Genomic DNA, 12,701 nt, shown 5'->3' with positions numbered 1-12,701 from the left:
AGGAACCATTTAGCCAGGAGGATCATCAGACCACAGATGACCCCTTTGGGACCCCTGAGAGTCAGGGGAGCACTCATCACTTCGTTATGTCCTCAACACATCCTAGGCTGAGCAAAGGTTCTGAATGAAGAAATGCTGAGGTTGCTTGGACTTAGCCCGGGTTGTGGAGGAGACACTTCTTCCTTTCTCATCCTCACAAGGGGTCCTTACTCTGGCCCTACAGCAGCAGCACTAGAGGATCTGTCCAGAGCAAGGGCCTACTCTTTCTCCCTTGCTCCTGGTCTCTTCCCATAGAGCCTCCAGGCTGGAGTGGTGATGGGTGGTTCAAACTGCTCCTGTTACCGTCTCTGTCTGAGTCAGGGTTGCAGACCCTCCCCTGGGAAGCATGGCTGGAATTTCATACTTCCTTCAATCCTCATTCATTCATTCATGGAGTATGGATTGAGCTGCTACTGGGTACCAGTCAGTCTCACTGGGTCCGCCTGGTGGTCTGCCAATCCAGATACTGAATACTTACTATGGTGAAGGTGCTATCAAGGTGAGGCCAGGCAGGCCTGTTCAAGATTTGGGACATCAAATGGCAGGGCAAAGGTGAGAGAAGGCAGCCCTCGATGCAAGAAGCGATATCCGGCAAACCCCCAGGGCAGCAGTGGGGTCTGGGGAGAAACTTAACACTGAAGAGGTCCCTAGGATCTGTGGTCATTGCAACTAGGAAAGCTGGTTTGCAACCCTTCTTCTACATGCTCAGCACCACCTTAGGACCTAGCTTTTCTGGATTTGAAGGGCTGGTACCAGATTCAGAACAGACAATTTTCCCGGCAGGGGCCACATAGAGATCCATATGCTTAGAATGTTGTAGTTTATTCTTTGAGGTTAGTAGAGAGATCATAGCAACCATAACATTTGGGCTTTGCCCTCGAGGTTTTTCTGTCTGTGGAAGTACTGTGGGTATTCTTCCCAAAAATACAATGGGGAGTTCAGGGTCAAGAGGAGCCAGGAATCTCTGAAAAATGGAGGCAAATGATCCCTGTTCTTCCTTCCTGCACAGTGAGGAACAATGCCCTCATCCTGCACCATTTCATCCTGGCTCAGGGATAGAACGTCCTCATCACAACATGCTGGTCTATCCCTGGGTTAAAGGAAGGAGAGATTAAATGAGGCCTACTGGATTTCCTAAATATTGCCTCCTCCCATTTCTTAGAGTCCCATAGACAAGGCTTTCCTCATAGAAGAGGCTTTCATTTTCTTTTAAATCACAGGGTTGTTTATAAGACAGATTAAGCATAAACTCAAATGCTAAATCATCTGATACTCAACAGTCTGATACCAAATATCTGAAGTAAAAAGCCTGTGACCCGATGATGGCATTCAAGTGATAAATCACTCTGATCAGAAAAGGATGCAAGAAAAGCAGCTGAAAGTCTGTCTCCCCAGCCACGTGGCTTTGATCTCTGGGAAAGTGGATATTAGTGCAGACAGCAGTTCATAGGTCTTGATTAGTCCGTTCAAACCAGTGACTATGATTTCTCTGTAGATACAAGCACAAAAAAAGTCAATAAACGTTGGGCTGAACTTTAAACAACTGTCTTTTCAGAGAAAACCCAGTTGCATACAAGGAAGATTACTGCACTAGCCTGAAGACAAACGTCTACAAATATTATACACTCAAGTGCAGGGAGGAGTTTTGTTCAAGGCAGCACAGAAAACAAATTACTCTGGTCTTAAATAAGATCCTTTGAACGGGCAGCAGCAAATCAGTACAAATTAGGACAAATGCATTCTTGACTGATATAATTTCCTTATTCTGCCTGAAAAATGCCACCAATCAGACTATAGACAGCTATGTCCCAAAAACTGGGGCCTCCGGTTACATGGTGGTTGAGTCAATTTGGTGGAAGTTCAAACCCCTAAACCAGCTCTTTATTCCACTTCCTGGGTACTGGTCTTATATTTCTAGGCAGGCAATTGAAATTTGACCGTGGTTTTCTTTTGCATCTCTTGGCCAGCAAATGTAAATGCAGCACCCATAAAGCACTGAGTCCCCAGAGCCTGTGGCAGGGCCAGCAGAGACTGGATGTAATTGGGAACAAGAATGGTTGCAGATCTGTTTTCCTGGGACGGTCCTGGCTTAGGACTATGGTTCTAGAGTCCCTTCCGGCTTGCATTTGCCACTCTCTACAGTTTCTCAGTTTGGAATGATGAATTACAGTCACTCTAGGGGAGATCATTTCCCTAGCCCCAGGCATTGTTTCAAAGAATGGATGTACATGGGGGCTTTTTGTTTTAGATCAAGGAAGAGTCTGTGCTTAGGCAGGTGGTGTTGAGTCTAGAGAGAGAGGATAGGCACCCACCCAGCCATGGGTCTTTTCTTCCCACAGGCACCTCAGACTGAGCACTGGAATGGGTGAGTCAGAGGCTGAAGGGGCCCTACTGATGAGGGGTCTTGTGAGATCTGGTGGAGAGGGGTAGGCTTCCCATTTCTGTGCTGAATGGAGAGGCAGCATCTGCTGGAGACCAGGGAGGTGCAGGGCCCCAGTGGCAGGGAAGCAGGTTCTTTCACAGGACTCCAGTTCCCTACCTCTCAGGGCTTAGCCAGAGAATGCACACTGAGCTTACCAGTAATACAAGTATTTTGGTAAAACCTGACTCAAATACTGTCATCATCTTCCGGTCCAGACTCCACTCCACTCCTGGACAGCAGCTAGTACTTTGTGTTTGGCCCTGCTTTTCTAGAACCTTCGTTTGGGGTACTTCTGTCTCCTACCAGACTGCAAGCTCCCCCAGGGCAGGGAATTCATCTTTGCCTTACTCACAGAACCTGGCCACACTCATTAAGTTCATTAGAGGGTGCCCAAGCAACATTGGTTGAATTAATGAATGAAACATAATGAAATACAATGCATCTAATTTTCCAGCTTGGCAGCAGCTGGCAAAACTTAAAAGCTGAAGTTATCAAGGAATGGGCTAACTCATAAAACACTTCAGCCCTCTTTACCCCTTTTTGGTCCAGGAAACACCGGTGATCACAGTAGCTCTTTGTGTGCATTGTTAATGACAAGAGTCTAAACATGCAAGTCTCTCTTTTTATCCATGATTTTTTTTTCCTGAGATAGAATCACTTTATCATGCAATGAAGCTATATGAAGGTAAGATGCCTGAGAGAGTGTTTAACTTGCTAGAAAATATTTAGACGTGTGTTGAATGACTGATTTCGAGGTCCAACTCTGCATCCTTCTTCAAGAGACCTCTTGGGTGAGAGAGCAATGAATAGTGGCCCTTGGCTACCGTGTTGGGTCTGCACGGCTTTCAGGGGAGATGGCCACTCTTTATTGACAGGCATTTCCCTTATTTAACCACATGTTCCATGCACAGATGGTATTTATCTTCAGGAGATGACTCACACCCTTGTCAACATACCTTTCTATATTAAATATCCCTATCACATACAAACTGGACCTCAGAGTGGGCTGGGTGGTATTAGAACAATCTCTTCCCCCTTTTTAGAAGCTGTGAAGATTTTTGAATTTACTCACAAGATCTACTTCCCAATGAACTAAGACTTTGTAGGATTTTCCTATTTAAGCTCTGAGTTTAAACTCAGCTCTTCCATTTAACTGGCTATGTGGTCTTAAGATTACTGTCTCTGTGTCTCTATTTAATTACTTATAAAGTGAGAGCAATTCTCCTGATCTTATAGAGTCACTGAGAAGATTAAATGAGGTAGTGGCACTGAGAAAGTTTGAAGCAAATATTTTTTGAATAAATAAATGACTAAAACAATAATATAAATGTTAAAAATCATCAACCAATTTAGTGTGTATAATGAGGCTTATTATTTACTGAGTGATCCCTGTGCATAAAGAATAGTTCTAAGTTCTTAAACCCATACCACCTTGTAGTTAAGGAATTAGAATGTAAGCCTACATCTTGTGGGTGGGCACCCAAGGCCACACTCTTAACTTCTACCTGCACTGCCTCTTCTTATTTGTAATAAATGTAATAAACTCCTTTTGGCACTAAATACTGCCCTGGAAAAAATGGTCAGCTTCTTAAACTGCGGCTGCCTTTACGCTAATGTAACTGAGGTTCTTAGAGTTTTATAACTTACTGAGCGAAATAAAAAAAAAAATACCGTTATGACACCTTGGTTTCTGCACTAAGTAATTAATGACAAATTTGGGGATCAGGTATCTAGCTTCTGTTACCTGATATTCTGAGCTGAGAATGCATCAGACTCAGGCCTCAGAAATAACTTCACTGAGAGTAAAATGGGAACAAGTTTCTAGTTAGTGAAAACTGGAGCATATGATGACTTGACTGTACACGTGGGGCAAATAGCAGTCCTCTCTCTCCCATTTCTGGAAAGGGTTTCATTTCTCTTTGGCCCAGTATTTTCCTGGGTTCTGATAGCCTCTGCTGACTTTGAACTCATCGTCTGTCATTGTAAAAAAGTATACAAGCATTTGCTCAGAACTGTGCTAGACTCTGTGATTGCTTCAAGACAGCTCTATCAAAATAAGAGTTATCACTTATTATGAGGCTGTGATGCTCTAGGGACTATGCTAAGTGCTTCATGTATTTTTATAGTCAGGGTAGGCTAGTTTATGCTGTGGCAACAAACAACTCCCAAATCTTAGTAGCTAACAATGAGCTTACTTCTCAATCTCATTAAATGTTCAGTGCCGGTTGGCTGGGGGCTCCACTCCACCTTGCCTCACACAGTGACCTGGAATAACAGAGCTTCCACCATCAAATGTGTTACCGGTCTCCCGGAGTCCCACCTCCAGAATTCTTGCATACAATATCGAAAAGTCTCCCGAACTTTCGTAACTTTGCCATCTTGGGCTCTTAAAGAAAACACTAATTGTATGTTTTGAAATCCAGAAAAGGAAAGGAGTGAGGGATGTTAAGATCAGTCACTCCAGCCATGGCTTAAGCCTCCCCTGGCACAGGCCCCAGGGGTGAGCTTGCTTCTGTGGATTTCCAGCCGGGAAGCACCACCCCGGTTTATTTTCAGAGGTGGAAACTCAAGCAACAATTATCTCCCATCACAGCAAATTAAAAGCCCAGGCTCACCCATCCCAGGAGCGGGGCGAGCACAGGACCATAATGACAGGCCAAGGTTAGTGCATTTCCTTTAAAGGCATGAGCCACTCATGGAACACAAAATAAACAGAGACATAAAAGTCCATGGAAAAGGCCCACAAGTGAGAGCAAGCGTTCGTGCCAAGATCAGAGAGTGTATTTTGATTTTTCAGGAGATTGAGGATTGTAGCAGCAAAAACTGCTCAGTGGATGAGTTGTGGTCTGTGTTTAGGATAATGTGGAAGCTATTGTGTACAACACTGCGGAGGGTGGGGGACGAGTGGCCCAATCTGTCACACACACATATTTCTATGGCCTTAGAGCCCAGTCTACTTCCACCCACTCTAACCAGAATCTCTATTCCTGCCTGGACACCTGCTCAATGGAGCAGTGTGGCCCTGCTGGCCAAAGCTTCTGCTTGGAATGCCTCTCCTCTCTTATTTTTTTTTTTTTTTTGAGACGGAGTCTCACCACTCTGTTGCCCAGGCTGGAGTGCAGTGGCATGATCTTGACTCACTGCAACCTCCACCTACCAGGTTCAAGTGATTCTCCTACCTCAGCCTCCCGAGTAGCTGGGATTATAAGTGTCCACCACCACGCCTGGCTAATTTTTTATTTTTAGTAGAGATAGCGTTTCCTCATGTTGGCCAGGCTGGTCTCGAACTCCTGACCTCAGGTGATCCGCCTGCCTTGGCCTCTCAAAGTGCTGGGATTACAGGCATGAGCCACTGTGCCCAGCCTCCTCTCTTATAGTCTATGCCAGCATCATTGACAGGAACTTAGCCAAAACTCACCTCTTTCAGGAAGTCCTCCAGGACTAATGTTTCTGGGTTCTAGGACCCTCCTGTTGCAGGTTGTTTATATATAGCTGTCTCTGCTACTTAATGTCAGTGAAGATTTGTGGTTGTGTCAGTTTTTTGGGGGAGTTCTTTTGAGCTTTGTTATATAAGATCTTCAGGAGTATAGATTTTTATTTTTCTTTATATTTATGCTACACATGTTTAACTTCCAAAAAACATTTTCTCATGCACCACCTAATTTTATCTTCAGTATCACCTAGTGAGGTGGGTAGGGATTCCATATGACAGTTAGGAACTTATATAGCAAGATGGCTAGGAGTATGGGCTTTGGCTTGGGCAGGTTTCTAATCTCTCTAAGCCCCAATTCTCTCATCTGTAAAACAGGGATAAAAATAGTTTCTGCCCATAGGTTATTTTAAGGATTAAATGAGATAACACAGGTAACATGCTTACCTCACACAATAAAATTGTTGTTGTTTTAATGATGATGGAACTCAGGCTCAGAGAAGTAAATATACAAGAGGTGGCTCAGTGTGGTATGAAAAGCACCTGGGCTTTGCATCCAGCATGCTCAGGAAATGACTGAATAAAATAACTGGATGCTTTAAACGAAAAAAAAAAAGAAAAGAAAAGGGCTTGGAGGCAACAGATTCTGATGATATCTGACATGTGGTGACTTTGGAAAACCACTTTGCCTCTCTGGACCTCGGTTTCTTCATCTTTTAAATATGAAAAAAATGTATCATGTGTCACATATGTGTTGGGGGGTTTGAGAGGATTCATTCAAAAGTACTTTTGAAAGCATAATGTAAACTGTGGCATGCCTCAGAAATGTTCATTTAATTAACCTGCATAAATTCATGCAACAGGTCCATGCTGGAGCCAGACTGCCTTATCCCTGGTGTCATCTCCAGCAGGCTGAGTCCCCTTGGAGCTTCCATAAATGCTGCTGGCTGGCTGGCGGGGCACATGGGTGGGCTGCGTACCACACTCCAAGCACTTAGCATTGAGCAGTGGTGGCTCCAGCTGGCAGCCTCACCCTCTCTCCTCCCCACACTCATGGACATTGAAATTGTGTAGAGAAAGCAGAGCTCAGAAACCAGAGCCATTTCTGCTCTCCCTGACTCCTTCACCTCATCTCTGCTGTTGGCAAAGAGAACAAGAGGGGCAGTGAGAGAGATTTAACTATGATGTTGGTGCAGAAGTAATCGCGGGTTACATTAAAAGTCATGCCAAAACCCGTGATTACTTTTGCACCAACCTAATAAAACGGATCCTAGTGCGTTAGGGATGGTGGCACTGGGACTGAACCTAAGAAGGAAGGGAGGACTCTTAGAATCCACACAGCAACCTGCATCCCAAAGCATGTGGATTTTACTAGTGTTTTCCCATTGGCCCATGGACTAACTTCTCAGAAACCAGCTTCTTTTTTTGATTTTCAGGGAGAATGTGGTTTGTTTTCACTGCATGAAGTCACTTCGGCCTTCTTCCCTGTCTGTGGGCAAGTTCAGGGTAGAAACTACCAGGTACTCTGAGAACTATGCCATGGACTTCCCTGCTCAGAGAAGAACAATCTGCTTCTGACATTTCACTTTGGTTGTAAAGGACTTCAGGGATTATCTCAGCCTCTTCAAACCAAAATTCCTCTGAAATGCTTAAATTGGCCCAGATAGGGTCAGGTCTGGAATAATCAGTTCAGCTTATGCTGAAATACCTTATTTCCATCCTGCCTGCTTCCACATGCACTTTTCTGAGCATTATTTCCTCCAGAACAATTTGGAGATCTCTGAGGAGCTGATTAGATGATGATGAGGTGAGCATGCTCCCACCACATGGCCACAAGGATTGATAGAGATCAAGGACTGAGAGGTTTGGCCCCAAGCTTGACTGAGGATGATGTCGGGGATATTCCCAAGACCCTCTATCAGACACAGATGGTCTGACCCTTTATTGGTCATAAGGATGAAGTGGAAGTTAATGAGACTCTCAGCTTGGAACTCCCTGGATATAAGATTATAGCATATCTGTTTATCCAAAGAATTACGTGTGTCAGAGCAGTAGGTCTTCACAAATTCATTAGGTTTATAACAATCAACCATAGTTACAGGAGAAAGATGCTGTGAGCTCCCTTTATACCCCTGTTCAGTATCTGTACAATCTTACCCTCTAAACGTATTCCTTCTGTCTCACCTTAATCATGTATTGCTTATCTATTTCCTCACAACCGTCTACCTCAAAATTTGTGGCCTACAATGGCAACCATGTAAACCATGTATTTGCTTATGCTTCTGTAATTTGGACCAGGTTCAGCTGGGCAGTTCCTCTGCCAGTCTCACCTGAGGTCATGTTCACTGCAGTCAGTTGGCAGGTGAAGGTGTGGGGAGTTGGAGAAAGACTCACTGGTCCCAGCCAGCCTCAATCACATGTCTTGGGCCTCAGTGGAGATGACTGGAACTACTGCGATGAGTAGGACACTCTCCCCATGTGATCACTCATCCTCAAGGAGACCAGTCTGGGTTTTCTTAAGCCTGGGAGTCACAGGGCATCAAGAAGGTGAAAGCAGACACTCAGGGCTCAATATCACTTCTGCCACACTCCATTGATCAAAGCACATCATAGTGCCAGCCAAAATTCAAGGGGCAGAGGAAATAGACTCTGCCTTTTATTGGATGACAAATTAACATTGCAAAGAAGCATGTATCTAGGAATGGAAGAAATTTCTGGGGCCATCCTCATAATATATCACAGTCACTAAAGCTGCATGTTTATAAATTATTCCTTTCACCCTTTAGAAATGGCTTGTTCCTTATTGGCAAGGGCAGATGGAGACTCCAATTGGGATGACTCATTTAAGTGGGGCTATAGAATGAACATTTATGGAATGTCAACTGTGTGTAAGCATTGTATACATATAATCCTATTTAATTCTCAAAACAACTTCATGATAGGTCTTACCTCCATTTTATTACGAAGAAAGCTGATGTTCAGGGTGAGTTAATGAATTACTGAATGTAACTCACTTGTCATGGAGGGAGTTGAGGATTTCTTCACCTGTAAAATGGGAATCATAATACTTACCACCAGCATAGTTGGTAGGATGAAATTAAGTGCTTTGTGTGGAAGTGGCTGGTAAACCCCAAAGCACTGTACAAATGTTAATTTTCATTTTCATTGAGCCAAGCAGACATTTTGAGGGGAGGAGGGTTGTCTAGGAAGGCGCCAGAGTCATCTGAGCCAGACACCAACTGTTGTGTGTCTCTCAGCTGCTATTTACTTTGGCTTCAGACCAAATCCTTCACGCAATGCCTTTGGCGGTCACAGACGAGAAAGAGCCCTGTGGGCCAGGCTGGCAAGCCAGGACATGCTACAGGTGAAGACAGACACGCTTCCATTGGAAAAAGGAAGAAACTGAAACAAAGCTCTAAGTGCCTTGCTGCTATCCTCAACTACTCCGGTTGCAAGGATTTTTATTATTTCACTGAAGGTCACATACACAACCTTGAATTGCTCTGAACCTACTTTCTCCCAACTCTTCTTTTCACTAAATCTCATCCCAATTCTTTCCAAACCTCATTCTCTCATCATTATCCCATCTGCATCTTCAATCTATACACCCAATGTTTCCTCCCCCTCCTTGTCTTATTTGGATTCTGTAAGACCTAATTCTGTGATAGACCTCATTCTTACAGGGACCAGGAGGGAGGGTCAACCTTTTGCAAAGTCAGCCTTCACCAGTTTTCTCTTTGCACATCTACCATCTACCTAAACTAAGATCTCTTCCTCCTTTGAGGTTTAGGCTGCTCAGATACACCATGTTCTTTCTGCCTGCCTTGTTGCTGTCATCTGTTGACCTCCCATCAGTCACTACCATCCTTCTTTGGGAGTTCTGGCATCTCACTCATAGCCTACCTGCCGTCACCAAGGACAACTTCAACACCATCGAACATCCTGGACTCAGAATTCCTCAACTTTTACAACCCCATTATGCTTCATCCAAGACAGCTGAATACCATCCATCCACTGGTGAAAAAGGCTGCATTGCAGATTGACTAGTTCAACTCACAGAAATTGTTCACAAAAAATGCCTAATGCAGGTGACAAAAGAAAAGTCAAATTTGGAGTCAGGAAATCTGGTTTTAGAGTCTTATCTCAACTCCTTACCAAGTGTTGAAAATTGAATAGGGTACACCTTCTCTAAACCTGAGTTTTCTCATACTTAAAAATGAGGAATAATAGTTTCTATAAACTAGGACATAGTAAAAACCAAATGGGATCTAGAGTGGAAAAAAATTATAAACTGTAGGATACTCAACAAATATCACTATAAACCCTTGAAAGAAAATGTTTATGATTGTATAAATTATATGAATCCAATTTTTTTGTGTTAAGCCAAAAATGAAAAGAGAACAAAAATCGTGAATTCTGGTTCAGATGATGGATTGAATGCATTCTTCTATTTTCACTCCATCCCAAACTCCTGGATATTTTAAATCAAGAGTGAGAAGAATGAGAAAAGAGACAATTATAGCAATGTATTGGAAGCATGTGGTAAATGATAACAAAACAGAGAAAACTACATCCTTGGGCAGCTTTGGGAAAGCAGAGAGGGAACTGGATTTATACTACAAAATTTCCAAAACAATCAGCTGCCAGAACACTGGAATCCAGGCGTTCACCTTACAGGCAGAAGATTGGACATACCTTCTCTGGGAAACCTGACTAGCTCAAGAGGAAACATCTTAAGATATTGACATTGGGAGTTCCAGCCAGATCACCCTATAAAGAAACTATATTCAACAAGAACCATCCATGTTTTGAAGCCTTTAATCAGTTTTTTAGTGCCTCAAACATGTAAACATAAGCAAAGACCATCAGACATATGAGGAAAGCTTCTAATGTGAGCAATAGAAATACTACTGGTTTTTGTATGTTGATTTGTTTCTTGTAACTTTACTGCATTCATTTATTCTAACAAGTTTTTTTGTGTGTGTGTGTGACAGTTTTAGGGTTTCCTAGAAAGAAAATCATGTCATCTATGAGCAGAGACAATTTAACTTTTTCCTAATTTGGATACCTTTTATTTTTCTTGCCTAATTGCTTTGGCTAGGATTTCCAGTATTATGTTGAATAGAAATGGTGAGAGTGGGCATCCTTGTCTTGTTCCAGATCTTAGAGGAAAAGTTTTTAACTTTGCACTAGTATGATGTTAGCTGTGGGCTTGTTATATATGGCATTTATTGTGTTGAAGTACATTATCTAGTTTGTTGAGTTTGTATCATGAAAAGATGTTGAACTTTGTCAAATGCTTTTTGTGCATCTACTGAGATAATCATATGTTTTTTCCTTCATTCTGTTAATGCAGTATATTACAATTATTGATTTGCATATGTCAAACTATCTTTGCATCCCAAAGATAAATCCCACTTGATTATGGTGAATGGTCTTTTTAATGTGCTATTGAATTTGGTTTGCTCATATTTTGTGGAAGATTTTTGCATCTTTGTTCATTAGGCATATAGGCCTGTAATTGTCTTTTCTTGCTGTGTCGTTGTCTGGCTTTGGTGTCAGGGTAATGTTGGCTTGTAAAATGAGTTCAGAAGAATTCCTCCTCTTCAATTTTTTTGGAAGAGCTTGAGAAAACTGGTATTAATTCTTCTTTAAATGTTTGGTAGAATTTAGCCTTGAAGCAAAACTTGAGTTTTTCTTTGATGGAATATTTTTATTTCTGGTTCAATCTCCTTACTCATTATTGATCTGTTCAGATTTTCTATTTCTTCATGATTCAGTCTTAGTATGTTACATGTTTCCAGGAATTTACCCATTTCTTCTAGGTTATCGAATTTGCTGCTGTGTAATTATTCATAGTAGTCCCTTATGATTCTGTGTATTTCTGTGGTATCAGTTGTAATGTTCCCTCTTTCACTTCTAATTTTACTTATTTTTCTTTGTTAATCTAGCTAAAGTTTTGTCAATTTTGTTTATGTTTTTGAAAACCAATTATTCACTTTGTTTATCTATTGTTTTCTAGTCTCTATTTCATTTATTTCTGCTCTGATCTTTGTTATTTCCTTTGTTCTTCTAATTTTGGGTTTAATTTTTACTTTTTTCTTGTTTACTGAGGTATGACATTAAGTTGTTTATTTGAGATGCTTCTTTTTTAATGTAGGCATGTATTGCTGTAAACTTTCCTCTTAGAAACTGCTTTTGCTGCATCCTATAAGTCTCAGAATGTTGTGTTTCCATCTTCATTTGTCTCAAGATATTTTTAAATTTTCCTTTACATTTCTTCTTTGACCCATTGGTTGATTGTTCAGGAGCATGTCATTTAATTTCCACATATTTGTGAATTGTCCAGAATTCCTCCTGTTATTAATTTTTATCATACCATTGTGGTTAGAAAAGATACTTGATATTATTTCAATCTTCTTAAATTTGTTGAGACTTGTTTTGTGGCCTAACATATGATCTATCCTGGAGAATGTCTCAAGTGCACTTGAGAAGAATGTGTATCCTGCTTCTGTTGGTTGGAAACAAACACAAAAATAAATCAATTTAGAGGAAGTGAAGATTTTGTAAGAGAAAAGAGCATATGTACAATCATGTGCTGTATAACTACGTTTGGGTCAGTAACAGGCTGCATATATCATGATGGTCCCATAGGATTATAACGCCTGTGTATTTTTTTACTGTAACTTTTCTATGATAAATATGTTTAAATACACAAATACCATTATGTTACCATTATGTTACAATTGCCTACAGTACTCAGTACAATAATATGCTGTACAGATTTGTAGCCTAGGTGTAATAGGCTGT

General features: G+C 41.7%; 1 long non-coding RNA gene across 1 annotated transcript; it reads right to left on the bottom strand.

Annotated features, from left to right (window-relative positions):
- Positions 1-1,245: 1,245 nt before the first annotated feature.
- Positions 1,246-11,684, bottom strand: LOC107971587 (uncharacterized). The gene is made up of 3 exons (XR_001714508.4): positions 8,841-11,684; positions 8,222-8,413; positions 1,246-1,528 (listed from the first exon to the last, which is right to left on the bottom strand). It is a non-coding gene; the product is annotated as an uncharacterized LOC107971587 (long non-coding RNA).
- Between the last annotated feature and the right edge of the window lie 1,017 nt (positions 11,685-12,701).

This window comes from Pan troglodytes, chromosome 12 (genome assembly GCF_028858775.2).
Source record: "Pan troglodytes isolate AG18354 chromosome 12, NHGRI_mPanTro3-v2.0_pri, whole genome shotgun sequence".
Classification (NCBI taxonomy): Eukaryota; Metazoa; Chordata; class Mammalia; order Primates; family Hominidae; genus Pan; species Pan troglodytes.
Note: the sequence above shows the minus strand (reverse complement) of the source record. Positions and strands in the feature narration are given on the sequence as shown.